Consider the following 20,425-nt stretch of genomic DNA (forward strand, 5'->3'; position numbering starts at 1 on the left):
AAGATAAGATAAGATAAGATAAGATAAGATAAGATAAGATAAGATAAAATGCAGTTGCCAGTGAGCCCTGAGTATTGTATATAAGTGATGAATCACTAAATTCTAAACCTGAAACTCATACTACACGGTGTGTTAACTGACTTGAATTTAAGCAAAAACTTGAAACTAAAATAATGCAGGTGCCAAATCTTTTACTTGACAGGATCCAAAAAGAAAAAAAAAGACACTCAAACAATTAAAGCCGAAAGTCTTAATAACTCATTACATCACAAATTATTCTTTCTGTATTTCATAAAAAAGATGCTATTTATGTATCAAGGGTAATAAAATTGATCTGCTCAGAGGATGTAAGAAGAAATACCTGTGCCCATTATTTGAAATGGTTACAAGTGTGAAATAGTTCATTCCAGTAAATTATGTTTAATAATAGCATATGACTGAATATCTCGCCTACAGGTTTGATCAGTGTCCAAATGCTGTATTGCTTTTGATAAAGGGCAAATTTGGGTAGATTCTGTGTTCCATTTCACACTGTATTAACACCATGACCATCAATTTCAGTAGAGTGCCATATCTGAACTTAATAGTAACATGATTTTAAAGGTCATCTTTAGCTATGCCCATAAAAATATTACGGAATGAGAACTGGTTAGACTAAGTGAGATATCTATTTGCTGTTTTAAAAGTAAAACTTTGAATCATGTAAAAATACATGACCCTATTTCTCTTCTGTTTTGTGACCAGCTCAATCACTTGCTCATGAAAAGTAAATTGCCCTCAACAATTAATCTATAGAAAGGTTGTTAAGTGGGTTGCATAGGAGTGATTCATTTGTCTTTGTTAATAGTGAAATACTTCAGCGTAGTACCTTCACAGAGAGGTGTGGCTACTGGAGTAAAAGTCCCCAGGCAGTGAATCTAATTAACGGTCCCTGGGTTTCCCATGGTGACAGACTCCCTGATTCTATGTCTGTCCTGGGCTCCTCTTCCAGATTCTCACTGTTCCATGAAAAATTCTTATCATGCCTGTCATGATGAACACTTACCCTTCCCAATGATCCCTGTGGGTCTCTAATGTAAGATCTTCTCCCAGCATTCAAGGTCTTCCCTGATAGTTGCCATAGTTTAGTGCCTAGAAATGTGTTAAGTAGTTTGCAAAGTAGAAAATGTGGATTAGTTAACCTACAGAGTATCATATGTATGGTTTACGCTCAGGCATAGGAAACCAACGGACTCTTTGACAATGGTGCTTCTGCTAGCGATGATACTGTGACCTATGCACACTGAGGGGAGAATCACTTGAACTGGGGTCTGTGAAGTTAGTGACAAACACCACTTACCATGAGAAAAATTATATATATATATATATATATATATGTATGTATATATGTATATATGTGTGTATTTATACGTATATATATGTGTATATATATATATATATTTTTTTAAGATGTATTGAGGTATCCTGGTAATAACATAAATCAGCAACACACACTTCTTTGAAATCCATAGTTTTCAGAAGGAGGCAGTTAATTTCTAGCTTCAGTTACTCATTATATCTTTCTAGTAGGGTCACATTAGCACGTTGTAGATGTACTCTAGACAGAAGGGAGACAGCTGGAATTCTTAAAGACTTTTTTGTCATTTGTTAATGTTTCCTTTTGTTGGAGATTAATAGGTAGTTTAGGAGTCTATACCCAGCAGTTTCAAAGGGATCAATGGGACGCATGCATTTCAGCAGCCGAAGAATTGGAAAAACGAACATTTCTACATAACATTCTCTTGCTATAATGAAACTCAGAATGCCTCTGTAATCAATTATCAGCCTAAAATTTTTCACACTCTTTGGCAAACTTGTTTCTCTCTTTTTTTTTTTTATCTTGTGATTGGATATATTTTAATATAATTGGCCTTTGTATCTACTGTAGTTCTAGTAACACTATGCCCAGATGCCATCCGGAGAAAATGCCTAATTGTGTCCTACCCCTCCATTCCCACCTAGTTTCTTCCCTTTAAATTAGGTCTGGGATAGAGTGGGGAGATGTTCAGGTAAATCTGTGTTGACGAGTTGGACAGTAACTTTGTTGGCATGAGTTAATTCATCATGCTCTCATTTGGGGAGGGCTAGAGATATGCACTATAAGGATGGAAAATAGGACAGGTAAGTTTGACTGTTAGGGTAACCGGTCTACTTGGAACCACTCTCATCATGAGAAGACAAGTCTGTGGTAGCAGCTAGAGGAAGGAAAGCTCCAGGCAAGATGTCAGAGTCGGGCTTTATTCATTTGTTTTCTGTCTCATTATGAGCATGTGTGTTTATGTGCCAGTAGTGTGGGGAAGGGGTGGCGTGAGATGAGTAGGCTATAGACAGGTAGCTTAACCTGAACTTGTTAGTTAAAAGCAAGGTCAAAGTTGAAAAGCATTTAATCATAAATAGTAGCATGGCCGGAGGCACAAATCATGGCCTTTGTTAATGTATTCATTTTATTTTAATTTAAACAATTTCTCTTGAATACTCAGCTCATACATTTGGTATGTAATTGTAATCAAAAGATGAAAAAAACATCTCTTCTTGAAGACTTCACCGGGGAAGATAAGAGTTGGAACATTTCTTTCTCTTGTATGACCTTACGGTGATGCCATCATAGCAGTGCACGGAATGGGTGTCAGTTTTAAACTAGAGACTTGAGAGATCATTCTTAAAGAGTTGATTACTGATGATCTTAAGCCCAGAGGAAATAACATAAGTGAAAAGAATACATGTCCCATTGAAGGAGCTAGAAATGGCGCAGAGAGCTGCCGAGTGGGAGAGAAATGGACTAAGAGATATAACTCGAGTTCCATCCATGGCTGGACCATTTGGAGGCTTGGATGTCCTACTGAAAATTGATACCCTAAAGTTGAGGTCACTGACAGAGGAAATTAATATCACTATGGCCAGATTGGCATTTATTTTTATTTTTTATTTTATTTTATTTTAAAGAACTTATTTTTAAGTAATCTCTACAACTAATGTAATACTCCAACTTAGAGCCCCAAGATCAAGAGTTACATGCTCAACCAACTGGGCCACCCAGGCACCGCCCCCCTTCCCCAGATTTGCATTTTAGAATGATCCCTCTAGCTGTAAGATACAGAAGGCATTGAATAGGGATAGGAGTGGAGACTGGCTGCCAGTTAGAAACTTGTTTTCATAATCTAAGGAAGGTCTGTGTGAACAGGAACAGTGATAAAGGTAACAGAGTGAATTCAAGGAATATTAATGCAGTAGAATTGATAGCAGTTGTTAATTAATTGGATGCGAAGGACAAGCCACAGAGGGAAGTAAAGCATAATGCTTGGATTTCTCTCTTGGATATGGTACTAGTTACTGACACTGGGAGTATAGGCGGCGTGGAGTGGGGCTTGGAAAAGATGGCACTCTACTCTGGTAGAATACATCCTAAAGAATTCTGGGAAAACAGCCTGACAAAAGTCAGTTTCTCAAAAACGGAAGTCTAATTCTTTGAAGAGATTCATTTAAGAGGATAATAAAAATGCCCAAAAAAGTCTAGGAAAACATTTTACAGATGGCTCCTGTCCCACATGTATACTCTATTGTCTTTCTACCATTACTCCTTTTCTGTCACAAGACAGAATTACAGAAGGACATAGAGAGAGGAGGGCAGGACATAGAAAAATGGGCAGCCATCTAGTGAAAGGAAGGTAGTAGTTGTCTGGCTCTTGAGAGCTGTTGTTTTTTTTTTAACATTTATTTATTTTTGAGAGAGAGAGTGTGAGCGGAGGAGGAGCAGAGAGAGAGGTAGACACAGAATCCGAAGCTGTCAGCACAGAGCCCAACGCGGGGCTCGAAATCATGAACCACAAGATCATCACATGAGCCGATGTGGGACCCTTAACTGAGGCCCCCCCCCCCCCCCAGAGACCCCCTGAGAGCTATCTTCTACTCTATACAGTGAACGTTTACTTTATGGACTTGGCTAATTTGACCTTTCCAGGTTGATTTTGTCTCTAAATCATTGTCGGCCAAGTTGATGTGTAATCTAGAATCCGTGGATTCTTCTAGCTCTGCATTTTCTTATAATGGGAAGGAAGGGTAGAATAAGTACAAAAGGCTAAGGGAAGCAGGGAACCGGCAAAGAAGGACTCAGCTAGGGCTGTGCTGTGTACTTCCAATACTTTAAAAGAGAAAAAATGCAATAACCATTTAATCATAATTCTGCCTAATAAGTCGGTTAAGCGGGAGAGAATTTGGGCATTGGCAACACGGTGATGGGGCTGGTGGCGGAAGTGAGGATGATGCTGCATTATGATTGGGACTCCTGCATTTTGCTTGCACATGTCATGATCAGAGAAAGTGAGGGTCAGATTCTGTAGAATGATTCATTCCTTCTGGGTGCTAGTGACAGTCTGGTAGATTGGGGGGAAACACCTTGAATCTCTTAGTAATTTCTCATCATCTAAGATACACATTTGCTACGATTTAGATTTTACCAGATGACCCAAACCAGCATAATTTTGTGTTTCAATGAGATTTTTTTTAATGCTCCAGTAGAAAGAAGAATCTGTGTACGTAGACTGCTACCCTAGCTGCAACCATGTTGTGTGCAGTCTAATTAGTGCAATCAAGGAAAGGGTGAGAAGATACACCCTCTTTTTGGTCATGACGCTACACAGAGATTGGACGCCCTGCTTCCACACTGTTATCCCTTCTACCCTCTGTTGGCCAAAACTTAGTTACATGGCAACCGGAGGCTCTAAATGAGCTCAGGCCATGCAGTTTTTATTGGAGTGGTCACACGCCTGCTAAAGTTTTGGCATTCTATTTTTAAAGGAAAAAGAGGAGAAAGAAAGTAGAAACAATTGGCAGTCTCTGCCATAGGAGTGCAAACAGTTCTCCGAAATACTCAGGCAGGGCTGGATGTCTTTAAGTTGTATTGGGACCACTGGCTGTATCTGTATGTATATATGGCCAATTAAGCATAATTCTTGCTTAAAGTTCTTTTAGAATTATTTTTTCTCAAGGTTATCAGTGTGATAAGTATGATTTTAATTAAAGATAAAGTTTTAAAGCAACAAAGAGAATTGATTGATGATAAACAAGAAAAAGAAGCCCTATTGTTACCAAGTTTTTCCATTAAAATACTATTTAAAGTTTTATACTGTTCCTGCGGACCTTACAGAGTATAGTCTGTTAATACCTATGTTTGACTTTCAGGTTTTATAAATCCTGAATTCTTTGCACAAAGCAAACTCAACTATGCAAACTATTACCCTCAATATAACCCTCCTTTCCTGAATAAAATCTTGGTGACAAAATATTAATCATTTCTAAGTTAAGATGTTTATTCAATTCCTAGGTATTATCCATGCTTTCTATATTAATACAGAAATAGATATGCCAACTTGTACAAATGTTAGTCATGATTGTTCTTGCTTGATTTTCCTGATTAATTATATTTTTACATATATATTTATCTATATATATTGCATATATTTTTATATGTGTATACATTACATATATCTTTTATATTATACAATATACAATTACATTATACACTGCATTGTGTGTGTGTGTGTGTGGATGGATAGATAGATAGATAGATACATAGATGTTAAATGAGTAAGATTTCCTGATTGTTACGGTTTTCTTGTTAATTAAAAAAATTTTTTTAACATTTATTTACTTTCAAGAGAGCAAAAGAGAGACAGAGTATGAGCAGGGAAGGGACAAAAGGAGAAGGAGACACAGAATTGGAAGCGAGCTCCAGGCTCTGCACGGTCAGCACAGAACCTGACGCGGGGCTCGAACTCATGGACTGAGAGATCATGACCTGAGCCAAAGCGGGACGCTCACCTGACAGAGCCAGCCAGGCGGCCCTCTTGTTAATTTTAATACCAGTACCTTAACTAAACAGTGATGATGGAGGCTTAAAAGCTATTCTACTGGGCCACTGGCTCTGAAATAAGTTGATAGCATTAAATTTCCTTTGCAAAGAAATCATTTTTCTTTAAGGGGGACTGTGGACGAGGCCCTGACCTGGATTATTTTTGCGTTTCTTTGTTTTCCATCTGGACTTCGGCAAAGAAAGTTGGGTGAGCTCAACGTTCCACGTCTCTCCTGCATTTTTACAGCCTCTGATCCAGCCCTGGCTGTAAAACTGTTGAGAAGGTATTTATCTTTTTTTCCAAAGGTTCTGCCCAGATCCTTAAGCTGCAAGAAGTTAAAAAGGAAGTCAAAGAAAAGAACTAATGAAATAATTGGTAGCCATAAGCAAATGGCCCTCGAAAGATTATCCAGCCAGAGCCTAGATTTGGAGAGCTCTGTTCCAGCACGGTTGTATTGATATTGGCTCTTAGTCCTGATCCTTTTATTGGAAAGCTTGATGATACACCCAGATGACCGATTCTCTTTTACTTGAGCTACTACAGAGTCTTCATTCTGGAAGATCATTTCCTTTGGATTGCCATATGCCACCTGGAATTTTTCCAACATGCTCATGGTTCTAATTCTCTAACAGAGTGTTCTCTCCTGCTCTGGCCAGTTTATATTACAGACACTATAATGGCACCAAACTCTTGAACCCATGAAAGGACTAGACCCATGTCAGAAAAATAGAACATGTAGTGTAAGAAAACTGCATTCATTCCCAAAGCTATGGAACGGCAAAGGTAGGTCTAGAGGCAATTCGTAGCACCATTAAAAGTTGACAGAAAAAGTGATAGCAGCTTGGGCTTACATGCACCCCAGCCCTGATCTCAAATGGATTTACCTGATTCCGGCTAATTGAATGTGCACAACAAAGCAGGAGTTGAGGCACTGAGGGGAAAAAAAAAAAAAAAAAAACCTTATCGGTGGTTGTAACTGTTCTAAGCAAGGAAATGCAATTTCCTGATTGTGGAGAAAGAGCCTGTGTAAATCTTGGTGACGTACTTTATATCCCTGCTAATGAAATGTGTTTTAGTGATCTAAGTGCTGTGATCCTGGTCTTGGCCACAGTGCTCTTGCTGCGATGTTTCAGAAGGCTGTTGGTGAAGAATGTCAAGTAGTTTTCAAAAAGTTAAACTCGGCTAGCTCGTGGGTGTTTTCTCTGTAGAAAATGTTGGAGAGAGTAGGGTGTTGGGTCTCAAGAGTGCTGGCTTAATGGAGGGGACTGTTCTGGAAGGGCAAAGGCGCTGGCTCCATTGGCCATTGAATGAAGGACCAAAAATGATAAGGATTCAAAAGGAATTGAATCAGTATAGAAGCAATCAATCACAAGGGCAGTATAATACCATGGAGGCTCTTACACACCAGGGTTTGATAGCTACGTTGCCATTGTTACAGCTGGAAACTTTCCCACCCCCACAATGCTCATTTTCTCTTTATTTAAACTGCTTCTTTTAAAATTAAAAAAAAAATTAATGTTTATTTTTGAGAGAGAGAATGTGAGAGGTGGGGGGGGGGGGGGGGGGGGGGGTACAGAGGATCTGAAGCAGGCTCCGTGCTGACCGCAGAGAGCCTGATGCGGGGCTAGAACTCAAGAACTGGGAGATCATGATCTGAACCAAAGTCAGACGTTTAACCGACTGAGCCACCCAGGTGCCCCACAGCGTGCACTTTCCTTAATGCAAACCCTAGACTTTCATAATGTCACCCATCCTTGAAGTTACTTGCCTCCATATATATTTTTTGTAACTTGGTCAAATTGTTGGATTATCTTTGAGGCTTTTATAGGAGCCAAAGGAAGCAGGTTTCCATAAAACGGACAGTCTTACCGCTGCTCAATTATTCATTCGCCCGATCGTGGGAGCTGGGGCGTGGGCAATGGATCCATTTGTTTTGACACTTCGACTACCAGTTTGGATGGGCCGCGCTGGTTGTTGATGACGGTGAACAGAAATGGTTCAGAGGAGGTAGATTGGGCTCCCGATTTTAAGCCACGAAGCCAGGGGATTAAGAGAGGGAAGAATGGGGAGCACAGGGGAAGGCAGAAGTCATAAAGGAAAGTGGAAAGAAAAGGCACGGGAGAGGACTCATTACTCTTATCCCTGCTCTTGAGTCCCTAACCCAGATCCGTCCATCCTTCCTTCCTTCCTTTTTCAACACTTATTTTTTTAGAGAGAAAGCACGTGTGCACATGAGCCAGCATAGGGGAGAGGCAGAGAGAGACAGACAGAAGATCCAGAGCTGGCTGCTTGCTGCTGATAGCAGAGAGCCCGATGCAGGGCTTGAATTCACGAACTGTGAGATCATGACTGAGCCGAAGTTAGACGCTTGACCCTCTGAGCCTCCCAGGGGCCCCTGAATTGCTTCTAACAGTAACTATTTCATAGGATTGTTAGGAGGATAAAGTGAGATTATGAACACAAAGGTCCCCATAGTAGATACTGAAAAATACTAACGTTGCCAGGCACGGGCCTCACCGTGTATTATAAGTATGAATGGTGTTAGGGGTTTAGTTCCTACACTTTAGTCTCAATAATTGGCATAATCAGCTATAACCAGGTATAATCAGCTATTTAAAATCAAAAGCTGATCGTTTCCTCTTTATCTTAAATGGTTGACAATAACTGCACAATCCAGGCATGGAGAAGGATACATTTCTCGACTGGTTGCCAAAGTAAATATTGTTTGAATTAATAATACATTAGCTTATTCATAACTTATTATATACATAATATATAATGTTTCTGTGTTCCTAAAAGTTACTCTAAATATTTTATAGGGTAATAAAACAAATAGATTATTTTGTCACGTATTTTCAACTTCTGTCCATTCCTGTTTTTGCCTATCACTCAACATTTTGTCCCCCCACAGTGACTTCTAAATTTGTAAAATTGTAACCAGTTGCAGCGTGAATTTCATCAGACTTCTCAACTCCTGATACTTGGTTTTACTCTATTAGTTTTTCTTTCATTTCCCATCCTACTTCAGTTTCCACCACACTCGCCGTAGCCTTGAGAGATACACCCATAATGATTTATATATATATATGTTTTACTTTCTTAGGTGCAGATTTCATTCCTTATACTAAGTTTATTTTTTTACATTCTTATCTAACAGTATTGTTGAAATGTATTCATACTCATAAACATTGCTGTGTCTTTCCTTCTTACTGTTCCGTGGTAATCTATATTGTACACAACCACCTTGTTTTACGTACCCAGTCTTCCAGAGCTGAATACCTAGGTTACCCGTGATTCCCTGCTGTTAAGACAACCCTGAAGCAAAAGTATTCATGCACAACCCGTGACGGAATTGTGAGCTTTGCTGTCGGGTAACACTCGGGTAGAATGATCGAACAGAGGCTCTTTATGAATGCACCTGACCTATGTTCCATCACTTTGCTCTCCGGTACAGTTTTACAACTTTGTATTCTCAACAGAAGTACATAAAGATCCCCATTGAAAATTCTCATATTTTATCTTGAGTAATTGATGGGAAAAAAGGGTGACTGGGACATTTTAATTTTTGAGCTGTGTTTAAAGAGACAGAGTCCTGTTTAAAGAGACATAGTTCTGGCAATATTAACGTAAGCTTTTTGTGGTTTCTGACCCTTTATGCAATTGACATTAGCATATACGTTTAGAACAGAAAAGCACCAAAACAGCATCGATAACGAGGCAAGATGGGAAGCTAAGTTCTGTTCCTTAATTTGACTTTGAAAATGCAAGCCCAAAATTGATGGGGAAATGCTATCATTATATAACAGGTGCACATTTTAGGGAAAATTTTAAATAACTGACCCAAATGGGTGATGATGTCTCTGTCATTTCTTAAGTTTCAGAAAAGGTGTTTTATTTATTTATTTATTTATTTATTTATTTATTTATTTATTTATTTTATCAGAAAAGGTGTTTTATAATCGAAACCACAGTTCCTTGTGAATTTGCTAGGTAATTTGTAGTAAAAATTCATTTGCTCTTTCTCATTCACTGAAAACATAATTAATAACATTTTGATTTTTTATCCAGGAGTAATTATATGGCTCCCTGAGGGACATTTTTATTTTTGATTCACTTGTATCAGAGATTTGGGATCTGGAATGCCCTGACATAATTAGAAAAAAATATGAAGTTAGAGGACATGACTTACGTGAACACGTGTAACACTCTACTGACTGTTGGATTTTCCTATTTTCTTTGATACCCATGTGGTGTGATTCCTGGATTTGGATCACCTTCCCTACTAACCTCTTCCCAATCCCTGAAATCTAACTCTGTCCCTAGTATGGTTCCAAACTTGCTATCTTCAAGAGCACACTGTTTTTTCTTAATGTTTATTAATTTTGAGAGAAAGCACAAGCAAGGGGAGGGGCAGAGAGAGAGAGAGAGAGAGAGAGAGGGAGAGAGAGAATCCCAAGCCAGGTTCCATGCTCAGCACAGAGCCTGACACGAGGCTCGTTCTCATGACCATGATATCATGACCCGAGTCAAAATCAAGAGTCAAATGCTTAACCGACTGAGCCACCCAGGCACTACAAGAGCAGACCATTTTACTGCCAAATATAAAGGATGTTCTTAAGCCTTCACATTCAATTTTTTTTTTAATTTTTTTAATGTTTATTTACTTTTGAGACAGAGAGAGACAGGGTGCGAGTAGGGAAGGGGCAGAGAGAGAGGGAGACACAGAATCGGAAGCAGGCTCCAGGATCTGAGCTGTCAGCACAGAGCCTGACGCGGGGCTCGAACTCACAAACCGCGAGATCGTGACCTGAACCGAAGTCGGACACCCATCCGACTGAGCCACCCAGGCGCCCCAATTTTTTTTAAGCCTTTGATGTGCTTATACCGTCTTTCATGTTGAAACTCATTTCACGTAATTTTTTGGTCCTTGACTATTCTAGCTCTGCCTCTTTTCTATTATCTCTCCATTTGTTTTGCTTGGTCCACTTTTCCTCTGTCCTGTTCCAGAGTTGGGTCCTAAAGGCCAATTGCTTAAGGACAGGGTGAATGTAGATGGGATTGGATTCAGTCTCTCTGTTGGTAGATATCTGAGGGGCTTAAATGTTAAATATCTTTGTGTTTGAGAGCTGAGGCAATCCTGCTGTACCCCACACTCGTCACTGTGTATCTTTCCACTTAAGTTAATTTCTAACCAATACAGATTAATGGTAACCCTAAACCTGAGAGACACAGAGGAGAGAATCCAGAAAGATGAGTATTTAGAGCCTATATAATGACAGGAACAAGTGAAAAGGAGGAATATTTACCTTGGGAACAGAAGAGTAAGGATATTCTTTTTTTTTAAATGTATTTATTTATTTAGGGGAGGAGGGGCAGAACGAGATGGGGAGAGAGAATCCCAGGCAGGCTCCACACTGTCATTGCAAAGCCCAGTGCCGGACTCAAACTCACAAACCATGAGATCATGACCTAACACAAAGCTTAACTGGCTGAGCCGCCCAGGCGTCCCCCAAGGATATTCTTGATAACTGACTTCACGGGTTTATATACATGAGTGACACTTGGAAAAGAAGGAAGACTTACTTTGCCATTCTCCTCCAAGTGAATGTAGCAGTGCAAGTGGGTAAAACTTGTGAAAGAAAAGATTTAAATAAAGAAGCACTGAGTGATAATTAAGCCTGTCTACTCCACACCGATTGCTTTGTGGGGGAAAAAAAGTCTTCATTTTCCTGAAATGAGAGAGAAGAAACTCCTCGCTCATGGATGCTACATTGAATCCAACTGTGAATGAGATTACTTCTGGAATCCTTTGCCGCTCAAAGCTCCTTTCACTTTCCCCTGATTCTTTGAATAGTGTGACCATTTTCCTGGTGAACTAACTCCAAGCTTACGAGTCATTTTCAGGGCGCCTGAATGGCTCAGTCGGTACAGTGTCTGACTCTTGATCTCAGCTCAGGCTCATCAGATCGAGCTCCCCCTCGGGCTCTGCCCTGACAGTGCAGAGCCTTCTTGGCATTCTCTCTCTGTCCCTCCCCAACTCGTGCTTGTGCTCTGTCTCTCAAATATAAATAAACATTAAAAAATCTTTTTAAAAGTTCATTTTCAATTAATCTTTTTCATCTACCGCTTTTCTATTTAATTTTAATTTTATTATTATTTTTTTTTAATTTGTATTCAGGTTCGTCATCTACCTCTTTCATTCAGAAATGCATTCAAAATGCCTGTTAAAACTTGCTCTGTTACTTGATTTCCCCCTCTTGACCTCTCTTGGTTACTGCTGTAGACTTCTGGTGGTCAAGTCTGGTCTCTGGTCTTCTCTGCATTCACGCATCTGGCCGGGAACGGGAACGTCCCTTAACATTATGCTCCGCATATGGCCTTAGTTAAAAGCTCTGCAAAAACTTCTGCTGTGCTGATTTCATCTAACTCAAAACTCTCTGTTACCTGACTGCCCTATAATGATTTCACTACTTTTGACACTCCTTCTTTCCATCTGTTAGAACTCACTAGTTTGCCTCCTTTCCTACAATAAACACTCCTAAACCACTCTTCTGCGTGCCTCGGGGGCTCACTTGACCCAACACTTTTGGTCTTTCTTGTTTCAAGACCTCCCCCCCACCCGCCCGCCTTCTGCTTCCAGTAATGTGTGTTTCGGAATCAATCCTTCACTGCTTCTTCTCTCTTTGGGAGAAAAATAACAGCAAATGCAGCAACAAGGACTAGATCCCTGCGGTACAAAAATGGTAGCCACCCTGTTGCAAAAAAATAGGCTAAAATCCGTCTCAGTTTTTCACCGACAGCCCTTAATTGAGGGGATGCAACACAAGTAATGATTCATCTATTCACCCCTCACTCCGCGCTGATCCACAATCTGATGAGCCACAATGTCAAGTGACACAGACATAGCACCGTGTCTGTTTCAGGCATAGGTACACTCTGTCCACAAGATACCACAGTCGTTCCTCATCATTTGTGGATTCTGCGTTTGTAAATTTACACACTGGCTAAACTTTATTTTTCAGCCCAAATCAATGCTGGTACTTCTTTGGTGCTCATTCCTGGACAGGTGCAGACTGGCAGTAAGTTTGAATCACGTGACTCGCGTTCCTATTTGAGCTCCAACACACTGGAGCAGCTCCTTCACCTCCTCTGACGCTATGCATAACGTCCTATTCATCATCTCTTTAGTGCTGCTGTTTTTACATTTCTGTGAGATTTTTGTTGTTGGTGGTGGTGTTTTCACTGTTTAAAACAGTGTATGCATAAGGCTGATGTGTGTCTTGTGTTCCTAAGCTCAAGAAGGGTCAGGGTGCTTGGCTGGCTCAGTCGATTAGGTGTCCGACTCTTGATTCGGTGCAGGTCGTGATCTCGTCGTTGGTGAGTTTGAGCCCCACATCAGGCTTCGCACTGACAGTGTGCAGCTTGCTTGGAATTCTCTCTCTCTCTCTTCCTCTCTCTCTGCCCTTTCCTGCTTGTGCCCATGTGCATGCATGCATGCACCTGCATGCACGTACACATACTCTATCTTAAATAAACTTAAAAAAAAAGAGGCTGTGATGTACCTTAGGGAGAAAATACTTCCTACGTTCGTCAGTTAGAGTGCTTTGGTCAGGAGTAAGTTGTTAATGCATCACCAATATATATGGAATCAGGTGTCTTTAAACGCATGTAAAACAAGGTTAGGCCATGATCATTTGGTGAGATGAATATATTGTGACCACAGCCTTCCAGGAACCTCCGTATTTCCCTTGGGAGCCACGTTTCAGGGTTCCCTGTGACTTTACAGAACAGAACTGCTACAAATCGTAAGAATTCACTGTCTCCTGTAGCTAGTGCATGCGTAAAATATATCACACATGCATAAAGGATCATCTGCACCCTCTGCTCTAATAATTAGTAAAAACATGTAATTTGGAATAAAAGAGTAGGAGAATGTAGATACACTTAGTTGCCGGCCAAGTGGAAAGCTAAGACATGATTCAGACATCAAGTGGTACATCAAGCTGTGTGCAGCCTGCCAAGCATGAAGAACCGTGTTGCAATTCACGGAAAGAAAAGGGGGAGGAAGAGGTGGGAGAAAAGGAGGAGTGCGCAGGAGGAGGGAAGGGGGAAGGGAGAAGAAGAAGAAATAGAGCCAAGAGAATGGGGCCCACTTAACGGGGGAAAAAAAAAAAGATCGCCAAAGGGATGAAAATGGAAACTGTAGTGTGACGGGCAGACGGAATTATAACAAGTGTGCTGCTTAAAGCCCGTGGCCTGTTCAAGTTTACGGCAATAAAAGATAAGGAAAACGGAGTATAATGACAGCAATTGTATTTAGTGAGAGGAGTCTGTTCTGAGAAATATTTTTCAAGTTACCATTCCAACTTCTTGCTCACCACCCCCCCCCGGGGTTTTAGTCCAGGGACTTTTCCTTCATTGTCTAATGCACGCTGATGCTCTGGGCAGTTGACTTGAGAAATGGAGACTCGAGGCAGTAGGAGAGAGGGGCTGCAAGCAGGTGTCCGGGGGCAGACGCACAGGGAGCTGTGTTGTGCACACACGCACACACGCACACTGAGTCTCGCACAGCGAGAAGGGGCTGGGAGAGACTGAGGAAGGGAGGGATCACTTTGAGAAGTGATAAGAGCTTCTTGGCACAGAGATTCCATTTTTCTCTGTGCATCTAAACGCTCCCACCTACAAAGGACGAGAGCCACAGATCATTGCAAGCTTTCTTTAGAAAAACTATTACAAGGTCAGGAATAAAATGAGATAATTTTGGTTTGGGTGGTGGTTTTTACTTTTTCTTTTCTCTTTTTTTTTTTTTTTTTTTTTCTTTTTTTTTTTTTTTTAGGTGTATTTAGTTTGAGAGAGTGAGCGAGCGGGGGAGGGGGCAGAGAGAGCAGGCTCCACACTGTCAATGCAGATCCTGATGTGGGGCTCATTCCCATGAACGACGAGAACATGATCTGAGCTGAAATCAAGAGTTGGTTGGATGCTTAACTGACTGAGCCACCCAGGCGCCCCAGTTTGAGTAGTATTTTGATTGTTGTGAACTGAAAAGTCTTGGGTGAAGCCACTTGCCTTACTCCCTCCCACTCCTCCCCCACCGACTCTTAACCTCCAACTTGGATCCCCTTCTAAAATATTGGCGATGAAACCATGGGAGTGTAAAAGGGTCCTCTATCTGAGGGTGGTCTTTTATAACGGCGGCAATGTACCCCAGAACTGAAATGGTTTCTATTAAGTGACATCTGTGATGGCCCCACCATCAGAAATAAAGGGCCGTTTTAGCTGTTCAGGTGTGTGAAGCTCTTCCTTAGAGAGGGACGCCGCATAGTAGCTTTGTCATCCATTGTGAGGTTTCAGATAATTGGATAAATGCGGCAAAGAAGTGCTTGATGTTCGGTGGGCTCGGATTCTACTGTGATACGAAGAAGTAAGGGAAATAAATGCCTTTTGAGTTTGCCCTCAACAGAATATCGAAAAATGACAAGAAAATGGCTCTCAATTTTGGGTCTGGTACTCATTTTTTGGGTTTGATGAACAAGCTTGCCTTTAGTCTGCCGTAGCGGGCCTTCAGGAGGCACAGATATCCCAGCCATGAAGACAGAACCCAGAGTTCCGATTTTAGTTGGGGGTTTCAGACCTGGAGTGTCCTTGGCAGGTATTTTTTTGCTGCTTTCGCCTTTTGGCTCTGGGTTCCCCCACTTAGTTGACTTTCCTTCCTGACTTGCTGTTGGCCTGCGGCTGGGTAGAAATGGTTTACTCAAGTTCAGAGCCTTCCCGTGATTGATTTGTTGATCTGAAAGACTCACTCTGCTCCCAGCCCTGAGACTCCTGTGTTTGGCAGTGGAGAGAAGTATTTATGAGCTTTTCATAGCTAGCTCACGACTGGTTGGGATACCAAATGACAATAGCAGATGTAATACCAGTTCTGCTGCTAAACAAGCCGATGAAGTGTCACATGAGAAGAATGGACGAGGTCGTTGATCACGATTGATTTTAAAATGACACTTAATTACTATGGACTTCCATGGACATTAGTGTCTGGAACTAAATATTGTCAACTCCATCACGTTCTGAAACTCGAGACAGAGATACCTGCTTTATACAGCTCCTTTGCCTTTGAATTCCCGTGAGCAAACGACTCTCTGTAAAGCAGCATCAGTAGATGGAGTGGAAGGAATTATTTGAACATGTGTATCTGTTTTTCATTTATATCCTCCAGGAGGCAGAATTATTGTGTATGAATTCACTGAAGTAATCAGCAGTATGTGAGCTAACTGTAGCTAATGATATCACATTGTATATCAAGAACCTTATTGTCATTTTCTTGTCCAGAATTACTGGCTGAAATCATTCCTCATAGAGGAATTTTTCCTCAGTGACTAATTCACTGGGGTTTCTCTCAATTTGGAATGTTGTCTTTATGACCAAAAGCTATTCTCCATATGAACCCAGTGGAGATGTCACTTTTTCCAAACTTGTTGCCTCGTCCTTAACAAAGAGCCATTTGATTTGTTCCTAAATATATCCTCCAGCAACTGGGATCTCTTCAAAGAAGCTGTCACATACCTCATGTAAAAATCTCTGTAGTGTCCCTGAGGATCAGAAAAGGCTTTTTTATGAGTCAAGTAATTTCTCCGTGTGAATCCAAATGATAGTACAACTCAGTATTATCTAGACTGTGTCAGGAATATTCTGGATGAATATAATCAGAATTCATTTGATGATAAGGGCCCTATTACGTGTTTGATGGTAGTGACTGGCTATCACTGGATAACAGTCATAATGATGACAGTGGTGGTGGTGATAGTCATTTACCACCTATTGAGAACATTCTATATGACAGATTCTACGGTCAGTTCTCTATACGAATAATTAAATTGCTTCACTGTTTACTTATTTTGAGAGCCAGAGACAGAGCAAGAGCAGGGGTGGGGACAGAGAGAGAGGGAGACAGAATCCGAAGCAGGCTCCAGGCTCTGAGCTGTCAGCACAGAGTTAGACGCGGGGCTCAAACTCATGCACCTTGGGATCATGACCTGAGCCGAAGTGAGACGCTTAACCGCCTGAGCCACCCAGGCGCCCCTGAGTAGTTTTGTTTAATTGCCACATTGGCTGTACTTTGTGGTTTTTGTTATCCCCATTTTCTAGGCAAGGATACAGAGTTCACTGAGGCTATATAAAATGCTAATGACACGGTGTGTCATTGTCAACAAATGTCCTCCCTAGGTCTGATTAATTTCAAAACCTCCTTTAGGGCGTTACAAAATAAAGTATCTACTTGGGCCCTTCAAATGAATTCATGTGGCTTGGCTAGGTGGAATAGAATGGAAAGTAGAAGGCCCCTGGATGAACACATTAACACTTTTCAAATTGGAACGTGTGCACAGTCGCCCAGGGATCTGGTTAAAATTTGAGATTCGGATTCAGTAGTTTGGTGTGGGGGCCTAGGATTCTGCATTGTTAGTAAACTTGCTGGAGTGGCCCATCTGGTGATGGAAGGGCTATAGTTGGAAAGCAGAGAACTTGTAAGCACGTGGCCCTGGCCAAATGGAACAAATCCGGTGACCTGGACGACCTGGGGTATCAGTGCTGCTTAATGTGAGCAGGCCCTAGGCTAGAGAAACATGCTGTCTGACTCCACAAGGCAGTGTTCATGATCTTCCTCATTTTTGATTAAAAAAATTTTTTTTAATGTTTATTCATATTAGAGAGAGAGAGAGAGCATGTGCAAGTGGGGGAGGGCAGAGAGAGAGAGAGGGAGACACAGAATCCGAAGTAGGATCCAGGCTCCGAGCTGTCAGCACAGAGCCCGACGTGGGGCTAGAACCCACGAGCTGTGAGATCATGACCTGAGCCACAGTCGGAGGCTCAAATGACTGAGCCACCCAGGTGCCCCTTCCTCATTTTTTTAAAGACATACATCGTCAGGCACTTAAAGTTTACCTGAATTATTGACCTCACTGGGGACAGGGCTTAGCATAGAAACCAAGTTTCCCAGTCTGGCTGGAATGATTTTCAATGACTGCACTTGGCTGTCCGTCTTACTGATGCGGCTGTGATAGTTTAGGGTTGGTTTCTCTGACTGATTGAAACCAGGTAAGTCTTTATGTCTTTCTCTTTCTGCTGAAAGTGGAATGCAAGGCGTGTTTGTGTGTGAAATCCTGATTATTTACGTTTGCTGTTACTTTGGTTCCGGTCTCACAGAGCTTTCTGTTCGAACGGCCAGCAACCTTTTGAAGTCTACCTTGAGTATTTGGATACTCGAACCACGGCCATTTGAATAAACTTTCTTCTTCACTCGTACAATGAATGACAGAGTTACTTGGCAGCCTTCAGGAACCGCTTTCCTGAGCTCATTCATTCAGCAGATTTTCCCTGAGCATCTCCTTTGTACCCCAGCCACTCTGCTAGGTGCTGAGGATAAGGCTGTGGATACCTCAATGTCTCCCCTTAGGATGCTTCTGGAAGGAGATAAGGATATTACTTATGGCTATCTGTTGGCTAGTACCATGCAATTGTCACAAACTTAGCAGCTTAAAACAATAGACATTTATGAGTTTATAGTTCTGTAGTTCACATGTCCAGGTAGGCTTGGGGCACTTGGGTGGCTCAGTCGGTTAAGCGTCCGACTTTAGCTCAGGACATGATCTCACGGTTTGTGAGTTCGAGCCCTGTGTCGGGCTCTATGCTGACCCTTCACAGCCTGGAGCCTGCTTCAGATTCTGTGTCTGTCTCTCTTTGCCCCTTCCCCGCTTCAAGCTCTGTCTCTCTATCTCTCAAAAATAAATACATGTTAAGAAAAAAAAAAAAAAAGAATCAGAAATCCAGGTAGGTTTGACTTCTCAGTAGTGTGCCAATAAAAAGCCAGGATTTCCCCTTTAAATATTCCGGGAAATCATCATCAAAATTTACCTTACCACCAGCATCTTTTCCCATGTTACATAAAATAGTTTTAGATTCCTCCCTCATGCATGCCCGTGTTTCATTCTGTGAAAATTGCTTTTGAAAATCCTGCTCTTTCTCATGTGGAAAGATGGCAGTCAAATTCCATGATGTAAAAAGTTGGTATCTGCCAGGGCTGAGCTTGCTAATTTTTAAAAATAAGGCAATGGTTTAAACAGAGCAAACACGGAGAAGTTTTCTTTGAAATGTGGAGTATAAGATTTCCCACCCATTCCCCGCCCTCCTTCCCCCTCCCCCTGTGCTGGTGTGACTTATCAATGCAGTCTTTGTGAAGCTGGAGAGTGGGACACAAAGGGCTTGTTGAAAAATGCTATTTTTCATTTGCTAAATTCTATAGGAATATAGCCCGAAGGCAGTCCACTAAAGAAAAACATCTGATGTGGTTCCATTTCTCACTTCTGCCAGGGTTCTGGAATAACAGAGCCGTTTGGGGACACCCGACACGGATGTGCTAGTGTTGATAACACATTTTAGCCAGTCTCTTGGCTTTCTCCTTTTCGTCCTTGTAAAGGTAAATATAATGGGTGCATAGCAGTTATGTTCAGTCCCATTTTTATTCTCAAATGTAACAAGTTAGAGCTTATGGTCTTTATGGGTATCAAGCTGCTGGCCAGAAAGCCTCAAGTATTATGACAGGTATCTACACATTGCCTGGGGGGGTCCACAGAGGGCAGAGTAAATGTCTCAGCAACCTTTTATTGTATAGTAACCGGCAAAGGGAGAACAAAGTCAATAACTTCCATTGTTCAAAAAGCACCATTGGAAAAATTGTTTTTGCTTGTGAAAGAAAAACCCACACACCAGAGATGAAACAAACACACACAAAAAAGCAAGTATAGTATGGAGCTAACAGCCTCACTGTTTTATGGGAAATAATAGGTTGCATTCAATCTTAACCAAACAATTCAAGATTCAAAGCTGAGTAGAAAATGACCTGCTAGGCAGCCTGTGTGTGGTGTGAGCGCCGTGCAGGTGATAGAAAGGCGAAGATTTCTCCCTCTCCTGTCTACTGACTGTAATCTAGAAAATAGAGAGTCGTTTAAAATCAGCCATGCCTTTTCAATATCTTCAATGAAGGATCCATCTCGATTAATTACATTCTCAAATATCAGGTTGCTTAAAAAGTCTCAATAAAAAGTCAAAAATTAGAATCGATTCCAAATCAAAAGCACACATTCTCACATTTCCAGCGTTGTCCATATGAAGTTTAGGGACGGATCTCGGTGAGGATTTTTCATGTGCTCTTAGTCTGTAGGATGCTATGTTCATAAGTTACATAGAAAGTAAAAGGGACTTGTAGATTCCTTTGAGCAAACACCTGACCTGCGCTAAATGATTTCAGAGCTGCCTTGTTGGATTCATTTACGTCAGAACTGTTCGACTGGAGGTAGCTACATAAATTCATATCGTTAATTCTGGGAAAGCCATAGGCGATGGTCGGGATAGTTCAGGCATTTGAATAGTGCTATAAGTGCTTTTTTATTCTGAAAAATAAAAAACAAAACCCCACAATAAACTACTAGCCAAATAATGAAACATTAGAAAGAAGAAAACAGACAACCACATCACCACTACCCCAT

The sequence above is a fragment of the Herpailurus yagouaroundi genome, unplaced genomic scaffold (assembly GCF_014898765.1).
Source record: "Herpailurus yagouaroundi ecotype Mexico unplaced genomic scaffold, PumYag 192, whole genome shotgun sequence".
Lineage (NCBI taxonomy): Eukaryota > Metazoa > Chordata > Mammalia > Carnivora > Felidae > Herpailurus > Herpailurus yagouaroundi.